Source organism: Xiphophorus couchianus, chromosome 2, assembly GCF_001444195.1.
Source record: "Xiphophorus couchianus chromosome 2, X_couchianus-1.0, whole genome shotgun sequence".
NCBI classification, from domain to species: Eukaryota; Metazoa; Chordata; class Actinopteri; order Cyprinodontiformes; family Poeciliidae; genus Xiphophorus; species Xiphophorus couchianus.
In genome coordinates, this window is record NC_040229.1 from 17447840 (window position 1) to 17459112 (window position 11273).

At 39.8% G+C, this 11273-nt stretch overlaps 1 long non-coding RNA gene across 1 annotated transcript; it reads left to right on the top strand.

Moving 5' to 3' along the window:
• The first annotated feature begins 4862 nt into the window (after positions 1–4862).
• On the top strand, positions 4863–6188 carry LOC114150380 (uncharacterized). Its single transcript, XR_003596732.1, has 3 exons — positions 4863–5391; positions 5461–5527; positions 5885–6188. It is a non-coding gene; the product is annotated as an uncharacterized LOC114150380 (long non-coding RNA).
• Positions 6189–11273: the final 5085 nt, after the last annotated feature.

Genomic DNA, 11273 nt, shown 5'->3' on the forward strand with positions numbered 1-11273 from the left:
GAACAAACTGTCACTGAAACAAAAATGGACTTTTCCGAAACAACTTCAAACACTTTAAGTGATCTGAAAAAACAGGTTGCTGATTTTAAAAGCCAATTAGCAGCAGTTATGAAACAAAAGAAACAAACAGTACCTAAGAAGAACCAAACAACAAAACCTGACCATGCAAACCCTGAACCCAACTTACCTTCACACAGCCGCCCTAGTTCACGGCCCAAGCCTTGGTACTGCTTTCGCTGTGGGGAGGACGGACATATTGTTGCCAACTGTGAATCTGAGCCAAACCCTGCACTTGTAGAGGCAAAACGTAAAGAACTAAAAGCAAAAAGGCAAATATGGGATAGACAACACAATGGCTCTGCTTCTTTAAACTGAAGTTTGCCTCTGTTGAGGGACAAACAGAGGCTACCACAGAGTCAAACCGTCCCCTTGAACCCAAGCAAAATGTGCCGACTAAAAAACGTGCCATTTTAAAGTCGCATACTAAAACCGGCAGATTCAAACTGCCTCAAGGTTTAATCGGTACTAAAAGTACAGCCCAAGTAAAGATTGACAGCAATACTGTAAACTGCTTACTCGATTCTGGCTCCCAGGTGACCACGGTCTCACAATCATATTATGAACAACATCTTTCCAGTCATCAGATTAAGCCACTTTTTGACCTACTCGAAGTAGAAGGTGCAAACGGCCAATCAGTGCCTTACTTAGGGTACATTGAAATGAACGTCATTTTTCCAAAAGAGTTTCTCGGCATTGAAGCCGATGTGTCAACACTTGCCTTAGTCGTGCCAAACATTCGAGCTGCTTCCCAGTCTTTGGTGTTAATTGGAACTAACACCTTAGATGTGCTTTATGAATTGTATAACGAAGCATGTCCCGGACTGCAGCCTCTCATTTCAGATGGTTATAAGGCAGTGTTAAAAGTGCTAGAGTTAAGACACAAACAGACCAAAGGCAGTAGCCTTGGTCTAGCAACCATGTATAACAAAGGCCTTCAGCTAGTCCCAGCAGGCCAGACAGTTGTCCTGGAAAGCTTGGTAGCAGTGTCAACTAATACCACAGAGAGATCCGTGCTGCTAGAGCACCCATCCTTTTCAACCTTACCTGGGGGTGTCCTAGTAAAGCCAAATCTCATCAGCTTACCTGAGCGAGCACCCTACCTGATACCAGTTGTTCTCACCAATGAAACTGAACATGATGTGACAATCCCTCAAAAATGTGTGATTGGAGAGATCCACACGTTCCAGAGAGTCCTCTCTCACCAACATTCAGTGGGATCTTCCAAATCTGAAGTCGGTCAAAAACACAATCTGGTTTTTAACTTTGAGTCCTCTCCTATCAGTACTGAGTGGAAAGAGCACATCTTGCATAAGCTCAATAACATGCCAGAGGTTTTTGCACAAAATGACCTTGATTTCGGTCGGACTGATCAAGTCAAGCACAACATTAAACTGTCAGATGAAACTCCATTCAAACACAAAGCACGACCCATATACCCCAATGACCTAGAAGCCGTCCGTAAACATTTACAGGAGCTACAACAAGCAGGCGTGATTCGAGAATCCACTTCACCGTTCTCTTCGCCCATTGTCATTGTGCGAAAGAAAAATGGCGACGTCCGTCTCTGCATAGATTACAGAAAACTCAATTTGCAGACTGTAAAAGATGCTTACGCGCTCCCGAACTTGGAGGAAACATTCTCTACATTGACTGGATCTAAATGGTTTTCAGTCCTTGATTTAAAATCTGGCTACTATCAGATTGAAGTAGAGGAAGCTGACAAACCAAAAACTGCGTTTGTATGTCCCAGTGGCTTTTGGGAGTTTAATAGAATGCCTCAAGGCATTACAAATGCTCCCAGCACTTTCCAGCGCCTTATGGAACGATGTATGGGTGACATGAACTTAAAGGAAGTTCTTGTGTTCCTTGACGACATCATTGTCTTTTCCAAGACACTTGAGGAGCATGAAACTCGATTAATGAAGGTTCTAAACCGCCTCAAAGAGTACGGTCTTAAACTGTCTCCTGAAAAATGCAAGTTTTTTCAAACTTCGGTGCGATACCTCGGACACATAGTATCCCACAAAGGGGTGGAGACAGACCCAGAGAAAGTGAAAGCTCTGAGTAGCTGGCCTGTGCCCAGAGACCTTAAACAACTTCGTTCGTTTTTAGGTTTCTCAGGGTACTACAGGCGCTTTATCAAGAACTATTCGAGCCTTGTTAAGCCTCTCACAGATCTAACATCAGGCTATCCACCGCTGCGTAAGAGCACAAAACCCAAAACTAAGCCTGCTGAGTACCATGATCCGAAAAAACCCTTTGGTGAGCGGTGGACTCCCTCTTGTGAGCAAGCTTTCAAAGACATCATTGAGAAGCTCACTTCTGCTCCTATCTTGGCATTTGCAGACCCTAAGCTGCCGTACTCACTTCATACCGACGCCAGCACCACAGGGCTTGGCGCCGCCCTTTATCAGGAACAGAATGGACAAACAAGGGTCATTGCTTATGCCAGCAGGGGGTTATCCAGGAGCGAAGCTCGTTACCCCGCCCACAAGTTAGAGTTTTTGGCCCTAAAGTGGGCTGTAACCGAAAAGTTTGCAGACTATCTTTATGGGAACCAGTTTACTGTCATTACTGACAGTAACCCTCTGACCTATATTCTGACAACAGCTAAGATGGATGCAATGAGCTACCGTTGGTTAGCTTCTCTTTCCACCTTTAACTTTAAGCTCCAATATAGAGCAGGAAAACTCAACTCTGATGCAGACTGTCTTTCAAGGCGACCGCATGGTGAGTTATTAAATGATGCTGTATCACAAAAAGAGCTTGACAGGATACAGCAGTTCACCCAAACTCATTTGGCACAGCAAGACACCAGTTTAAGTCAAGAGGTGGTGTCAGCCATCTGTGAGAGACCCTTATGTTGTAGTTTCTCAGATGAACCTACCCCTCTTGTTCACTCATTAGCCATCTCGGTAAACACCTTACCAGATGACTTTGTCAATGAAGATGATTGTGGTGGTCTTCCAGTCGTGCCTCATCTGTCAGCTGAACAACTCAAACAAGAGCAACGAGCTGACCCTTGCTTGCGCGAGGTCATTATCCAAATTGAGACTGGTAAAAAGGTTCCACCTACAGTCAGAACAGAACTTCCAAATATAAGTCTGTTGCTTCGAGAACTAAATCGTCTTGAGCTGCACAACCAAATATTGTACCGAACACGCCAAGATGATGGCAGTGTCACTCATCAGCTCGTCCTACCCGAGCAGCTCCGTGAGGCAGTTTTTCACAGTCTCCATAATGATATGGGCCATTTAGGTATTGAGCGTACCCTCGATCTCGCCAGAGGAAGGTTTTATTGGCCTCGTATGGCAGCTGACATCGAGAACAGAATCAAAACATGCAACCGCTGTGTGCGGCGAAAGACCCCTCCGGAAAAAGCTGCAGCGCTTGTGAACATAAAGTCTACCAGACCGCTTGAACTGGTTTGTATGGATTTCTTATTCATTGAGCCAGATCAAAGCAACACAAAGGATGTGCTCGTACTAACTGATCACTTCACTAAGTATGCCATAGCCATTCCAACTTCTAACCAAAAAGCCCAAACCGTGGCAAAATGTCTTTGGGATCACTTTATAGTTCCTTATGGCATCCCTGAACGATTACATAGTGATCAAGGGCCAGATTTTGAGTCACACGTAATAAAAGAACTTTGCAAGATCATGGGCATTCACAAGATTCGAACCACTCCTTATCATCCTAGGGGGAATCCTGTGGAACGCTTTAACCGCACCTTGTTAAGTATGCTTGGGACCTTAGAACATAAAGACAAAACGCAGTGGCGCAACTTTGTAAAACCATTGGTCCATGCGTACAATTGTACGAAAAATGACACAACCGGATTTGCACCTTATGAATTAATGTTTGGTCGTCAACCCAGATTACCTGTTGACCTTGCATTCAACCTACCTCTCCAAAACAAAAGTTTTAAGTCCCACTCACAATATGTGGAAAAACTGAGAACAACTCTCCAAGAAAGCTACAAACTAGCAATCCAAAATGCTAACAAAATGGCTGACAGAAATAAAGCCAGATTTGACATGCGTGTAAAACCATCCAAACTAGAACCTGGAGACCGAGTTTTGGTGCGAGCCGTTCGTCTTAGGGGTAAGCATAAACTAGCCGATAGGTGGGAGACAGACATTTATGTTGTGGTAGAACAAGCTGGTGATTTGCCAGTCTACACCATTAAGTCTGAAACTAAAGATGGGTCAGTGCGCACTGTCCATCGTGACCTTCTTCTACCTTGCGGGTTCCTTGCTCCCACAGAAGAAAATCCAACTCCGCCAAATCAGGTCTGCAAACCTAAAACACGGCAGTCCGCTGAGCAAAATGAAGAATTCAATCTTCCTGAACCTGAAAACGAGGAGTTCTATTGGCTTAGAGAACAACCTGTCCCAGAGCCAATCAAATTCACGCGAATTTATGAGATTCCAAAACAGACATGGCCTAAAAACTTACCTATATGTGACAACTTACCTGAATGTGACAACACACCTGAATTCAGCAATGTACCCGATTGTGATGACGTTCCTGGCAGTGACCCGGTAGTTCCTTCTGAAGAGAAGTTTGAAGCAGTAGTAAATACTGAACGGTTGACCCATGGTAGTGATGGTAAAAGTGAACCTAACCTACATAGTGAAGGTGTATGTGACCAAAATGTATCAGAGGACAAACCCAACCACCCAAGTCATGAAACCACAAATCCTGTGAGACGTTCAGAGAGACAAACCACTCAACCAAAGAGGCTCCAGTATAGCCAGTTAGGGAACCCACTCATATCCATTGCCCAGTCCCTATCCCATGGCTTAAGCCTTGCTTTTACTAGTGCCTTGATAGAACCTGAACTTGAAACCACTTTTAAGGGTTCCAGCATTCCTGTCATTTCAAAACAACCCATCCTATGCAAAGGGACTTGCATGTTCCAAGGGGGGACAGTGTAACCCAGTGTTTAAAAACACAAGAAAAAAATAATAGATGTTGATTCAATGTCTTATTCTACCAAAATAGCTAAAAGGTAATTACGTAAATCTTCAAAAAATGTGAAATATGCTTTTAGTGTTAGCTTCTATTGACAGATTAGGCAGCCAATGGCTGGCGCGGTCTGGTTTCGTGTCGGCCAATGGGGTTGATCGTCCCGCCCCTTTTTAACAGCTGGCGGTTGTTTCGTTCGGAGCGCGGCAGACAGGCTTGAAAGCTAACAGCTGACGGTTGCTTCGCTCAGAACGCTTGAGAACAGCTGACGGTTGTTTCGCTGCGAACGCTTGAGAGCTAACAGCTGACGGTCGTTTCCGTAAAGAGGTAGAAAGAAACTGACGAATCTGGAAATTGGTAAGGAAAACAATATTAATATAAATTCACTAAATATATAATTCAAAATATTACATTCGGTTTTATTAGATCTCGGAGGGTTTCCCCCGTGAACAGCTGAAGCCCGAAAAATAGCCGTTGACAGCTCGGAGCATCGGTGAGTCATCGCACGCGCTCGGCAGTAGGTTAAGTAAATTTGGTGAAAATTGGCTAAAATACCTATTAAATTATAAAATTTAATATAAAATAAAATTGATTGTAAGATTTTGTATTGTTATTGTTGTGTATGTTGTATTTGTTTTATGTAATTGCATTTATTTTAAGATTGAATGTATATTATATTCTTTTTTTTACCACATATAAGCTAATCTATTTAGTTTTACTAATATGTTGGAAAAATTGTGTTCTGTTAACTTGTTGTTATACAACATGAAAGAAAAAAAATAAGAAGAACTTGAGAAATGATTAAATAGCATCTTATGTGCTAAAATGTTTTACTTTGGCCTTGTTATAGGTCAGGGGTTTTTTTTGGAGTTTGTACAGTACACTTTTGGCTTGGAGGGCCAAAGATTCCAAGACCCTCTTCTCCTGAAACTGGATGGCGAGCCCCAGCCCAGAGGACCAGGCGCACGGGTAGATAGTGACCCGACTGGTCACCAGCTGAGAGACTTTGAGACTGAAGAATTAATTCATTGGAGACTGAAGTATTCAATTTATTTATTTATTTATTTTTTTTAAAAGCGCGCAGTATTTGTTTGTCTGTTTTAAATGTGGATCCACAATTGTTTATTATATTAAATATTTGCTCTTTTCTTGTAGACACTGTGTGTTCTGTTGTTGCTCACACCTGGGTTCCCTAGAATTTAATATCTTCTGATTAGGCCCAACTTCCTATATATATAGTATAAATTAATTAACCTGTTTTTGTGAGTTGCAGGTTACATAAACTAGATTTAACTTTTGGTTCTAAAATGATTCACACAAATCTGACAACTTTGTCTTGTTGTTTAGAGCATTTCCTGTTTACTTTATTGTTGAAAAAAGTTTCTTCAACATTCCTCTGGTCAATGTTAGTAAACATTGACTGTTTACTAACAGTCAATGTTAGTAAACTAACAACTAAAAATGTTGTTAAACTAACAATGTTTACTCTTGTCAATTTTATTAAACATTGACAAGAGTAAGTGGTCAAACTCCAAGCCAAATATAATCCACTTTTGCAACAAACTTAATACATAAACAATTAAGGGACTTGAGAACAACATCAACAATCAAAAACTTTAAACAACAAAAAAAAACCCTTTAACCAGACAAAATCCCACTTTTGCATTTCTTTTTACAGCAGAAATCCTGGAATTTTGTTTATTGAAGCGAAGGCCTGATAAAGTTTTGAAATGCTTTTGGAATTGACATAATCAGCCAATTGCAGCATTAACACATTGAGCACATTGACACACACAGGAAATTCTTACTCATTTTTATGTTTTGCAGTGTTTTGATGGTCTAAGATCAGTTCTTTATTTCAAAGACACATGTGCAACAAATTTGTTTTGTTCCGCAGGAACATTTAAAAACAAAATTTGTTTTGCTTTCAAATGTTCCTTTAAAAATGTTTTGTATGAACATTTATACAAAACAGATGCCATTAATTTCTGAACCATTTTTTTTCAAATACCAGCACACAGACCTGAAATAAAATAAGTGCAACACGCATTTCCACCAAATATAGTAGAACGTATAGTTCATTTTGCCTTCCAGATTTAATAATATAACATTTTAAAATGACTAAGCATCATCTTATTTAACTTTGTCACTTCCAATTATCTCATTCTATATATGAAGCTGCATTTAGAAGCAAAAATGTAAACGGATTATTATTTAACAATACTTGGAGTGTTATGGAGTCTTTTATGGAGATTTTAATGTGTATATCAAAATCTTAATGAATTCTTCTGAATTATTTTTAAATGTAACTTTGCACAGCCATTCAGTGTTTTATTCTCTGTCTCATTTTATTATTTATATTTTTGTAAATATAATATTTATCCTTTCTGCACTCTTTGGTAAGTGTTATTTTCACATCAGCCGCTAGATGGCAGTAAATTAATGGAAATTAAATGTGAAGTATTTCATTTCCCTCACGGACACGCAACACTTTATCTAGTTTACGAATTAAAATGGAACATAGCTGTGCACAACATCACCTGGTTAGCTGTTGTATTGTAATTACATCTACTTTTACCATTTTGTGAAGAATTTTCTAAAAACTTAATGGTTGCCAGTTGATGCGTGTAATTATTAGATGAAAGTTATCTTAATGTTATGACAGACACTAAAAACGAATCCAACAAAAATGTGGAAAAATTTAGCTAAAACCTTTAGTCACATATTCCTCTATTCCTCCTCTTCAACTTCAATGTGCTGCTCATCTGGATCCGCACCCATAAATTTAGAGGTCTTGACCTACTGGGGAGATTGGAAAGGCAGTGTACACAGTGTTTAAGAGACTTACTCTAAAATCAGATTTGTTTATTTCCTCTGACTCATACTGTTCATTTGGCGAGAGCTGGACTGCACTCTGTCTCTTAAAAAGGTTTCCACAGAGATGAGGACAATCTGCTGGACATAATAAAGTGAGGGTCGTTTGTAGTTCTCTTAACACAAACAACACCTACAGACGTAGTGGAAAACATTCATAAAAAAAAAAAGCACTTTAACACAAGTCTGATGTAGTTGTAGTCAAATATTCTCACAAGTTGAGGATACGTATTTTATTCATTACAATTTAAAGAGCCTTTTCATACATGAGCCATTTGGTTTATTACGATTAAAATAATTAAAAAATAGCTAAATAAATTTTATATTGAGTTTCAGAAGAAAAGAAATTGTAGTAAAACTAAAACATCTAAAATACAATCGCAGACATAAGTGGTTTAATCAAAACCAGTTCTTTGCAGCTATGCTTGTGTGTTTAGAGTCACTGTCATTGAGTGACATAATCAAAGTTAAGGCTGAGTAAAAATGCACATCACACTTTTCACGTTTTTGTTTGTAAAAAATGTATCCTTTTTTCTTCCCTTTGCAATTACGCCCCACATTTTGACGTGAATCTCTGCTGCTCCTTCGGACTCTTGGGTGTTTCTCTCATTATGACTCTTCTTACCAGAACTATGACAGTTTAAATTAACGACCAAGATTCAGTAAGTTTTTCCATTCTCAGAACAATCCTCATTCAGACTTTGGTACACTTTGAACGTCTTCACAACATTTTCCTGACCTTTTTGCGATGTTCCTTGGTTTAGATGATGCCGTTTGGTTTTTATTGTTCTGTAATAAACCTCAAAGGCCTTCAGAGAACGGCTGGATTCGAGCTTAAATTACACATAGGTTGTCTCCAGTAATTAGATTAGTTTTGAGAGCTGCAGAGGAACTTATTTAGGGACAGAGTAAAATGGGTCAAATACAAACACACCGTTCAGGTGTTTGTTTGTAAACAAAATACATTGAACGTTAAGTATCTTTTTTCTTCTACGTCTCAATAACGCACTGCTTTGTGCTGGTCTTGTTCATAAAATCTAAACGAAATATATTAAAGTTCATGGTTGAAATAGTGTGCAGGCTTGGGGGTTATGAATACTTTTGAACTGCATGATTTGAACTTGCAGAGTCCCATCTTGTCCGCTGAGTATGCCATACTCTGATAATTAAACACGTTGTGTTTTACATTATTTTGACTCTTTAACGTAATTTCTGTAACGAAGAAGAGAAAAAGCCATCAGACAATATTCATTCCTTTTTTGTTAGTCTGTTTACCACAAATGGGAATAATGAGGGACACTGCAATATAACATCCATTTACGATGACCTTAATTTTATATGATATAAAATTCAAGAGGTGCGGTCCTGTTGATCTTTTAGTACAAAATATACTATAAAATATAAATTAGCGCCCCAGCCTGTTGGACACACTGTTCAGCAAATAATATTGTTTTCCACGTTACACCCAGCATCAGCATCCTTGATCCCTGCCAGGTCTCTTGAAAATAAATTATAAAAGCATCTTAATGAGACCCAGACTGACCTGACGTTCTCCTGTGTGGCTGGCTGCAAGAAATGCAGCCCAGATGTGAGGACCACTTGATTGTATCACTGGTAGGAGTCACTATCAGGCGCGTAATAGATGAAAAACACTCACACATGGGAAAGGAATGCATGTGTGACTGCAGAATTAAGGACCTAGATGCAGACAACCTGTGTGAATCTCAATGTTCGCGGCGGATCTGCATCGCAGAGATGAAAGATGAAGCCACAAAAGACGAGTGGCTCTTTAATTTTGAAATAATATGCACAGATCGTCTGGATTAGAGCAGGTGTGGCTCATGTGACGGCTGTGCTGAGTTAATATGTCTGCTTTTGTTCTTGGCTTGCAGAGAGTGAGTCTGTAAAATAATAGCATTCAGGTAGGTTTTGAGGCAGACGAAGAGTGGTGTTAGTAGAGGCTGCATGGTGCTGCGCGTCACTGTGCCTGGTTCACTTTGGTTCAGATGGAAATGGGACACTCATGCGCATAACAGACAAGAGAAATGACACTGGTTTCTCTGCCCAAACTGGATGGAGATGAAGCGCTCTGCCAGGAAGGCCCGGCTGATGGTCAGTTGTTTGTTCTATCTGTGTGGAAAAAAAACACAGAGTTTACACAATCCAAGACAGAGAGTGGGCCGAGCCAGCCCACTGGGGGAATTCAAAACACTGTATCCAAGAGGGTACACTGAGGGGGGGGAAAAGAGTGCTGTCCATAAATGGGTGAAGCCCTGGAGTGAGTGGATTATTTGGAATATTAACGTTTCAGCAGCTACTGACGTTCAGTCCAGTCCGGTTGGTTGTCTTCATGTGTCAGAGAAACAACCGAGAACGATGCTCCGCTGTGCTGTCAAGAAATGGGGTTCAGCTGTAATGAATCAATAAGACTGAAGCCTCTCGATAGTGTAAACATTTTTGTCACACTATTCAACAGTGTGCTGTTGGAGAGCTGAAGTCAATGTGGAAGGTGAGCGAACTTGTACTTCTGGCTTTTATCCTGCCAACAGTTGCCAAATGTCAGATGAGCTCATGGCACATTATCATAGGAGGAGGAGATCAACTTAAGATTTACAGGCAGGCGGATTTACTGGGACTGAAATTAATATTTCAACAGATGTAAAAATCAGGCTAGTTTAAAGATGATTTAAATTCGAAAATGTGTAAAACAAAACCATAATAACTTTTTTATTTAAAGCTAAAAGAAAACATTGGAATCAGTTTAGTGTAAACTTTTATAGCTTTGTTTTATTTCTTCTTTGAGAGATTTTATTGATACTCTCTATAGAAAACGTATAGTTTAGAGGAATTCTTGGCTTATCTTGCAGCGACTGCTTCAATAAATCTAAGTATTTGTTTATATTGTTCATTCCAGGTCACTATTTAAAAAGAACCGTAATTTCTTAACATAGCTGTTCCGCAGTTAATTTGACAATTGCTTCAATAAAATACGCAGCTGTGGTGACTTTTTACAAACAAGAACTTGGTACACAAGTTTATATTTACTCTCATCCACACCGAGTCTAATTATACACACCCTTTCACTATAAATGTCCCCAGCAGGCTGAAGAGAGCCAGAGCTTTTGTGACTACCAAGGTTGTTTTTTTAACTCATCCTGGATATTCAATCACTGTTCTTATCAGAAATTGTAGCGCTCATTTAAATTAATTAGTTTCCTGAGGAAGACCTGGCTTTTAAGCTTGGTTTGTACTTATTAAGTCAGAGTCAATCCAGACTCTTCATGTCTGCCTGTTTTATCCATTTAGAAAACAACAGAGTGTGTTTGGGTTCATTGACCTGTTACATTGAGGTATCTCCAAGTTTT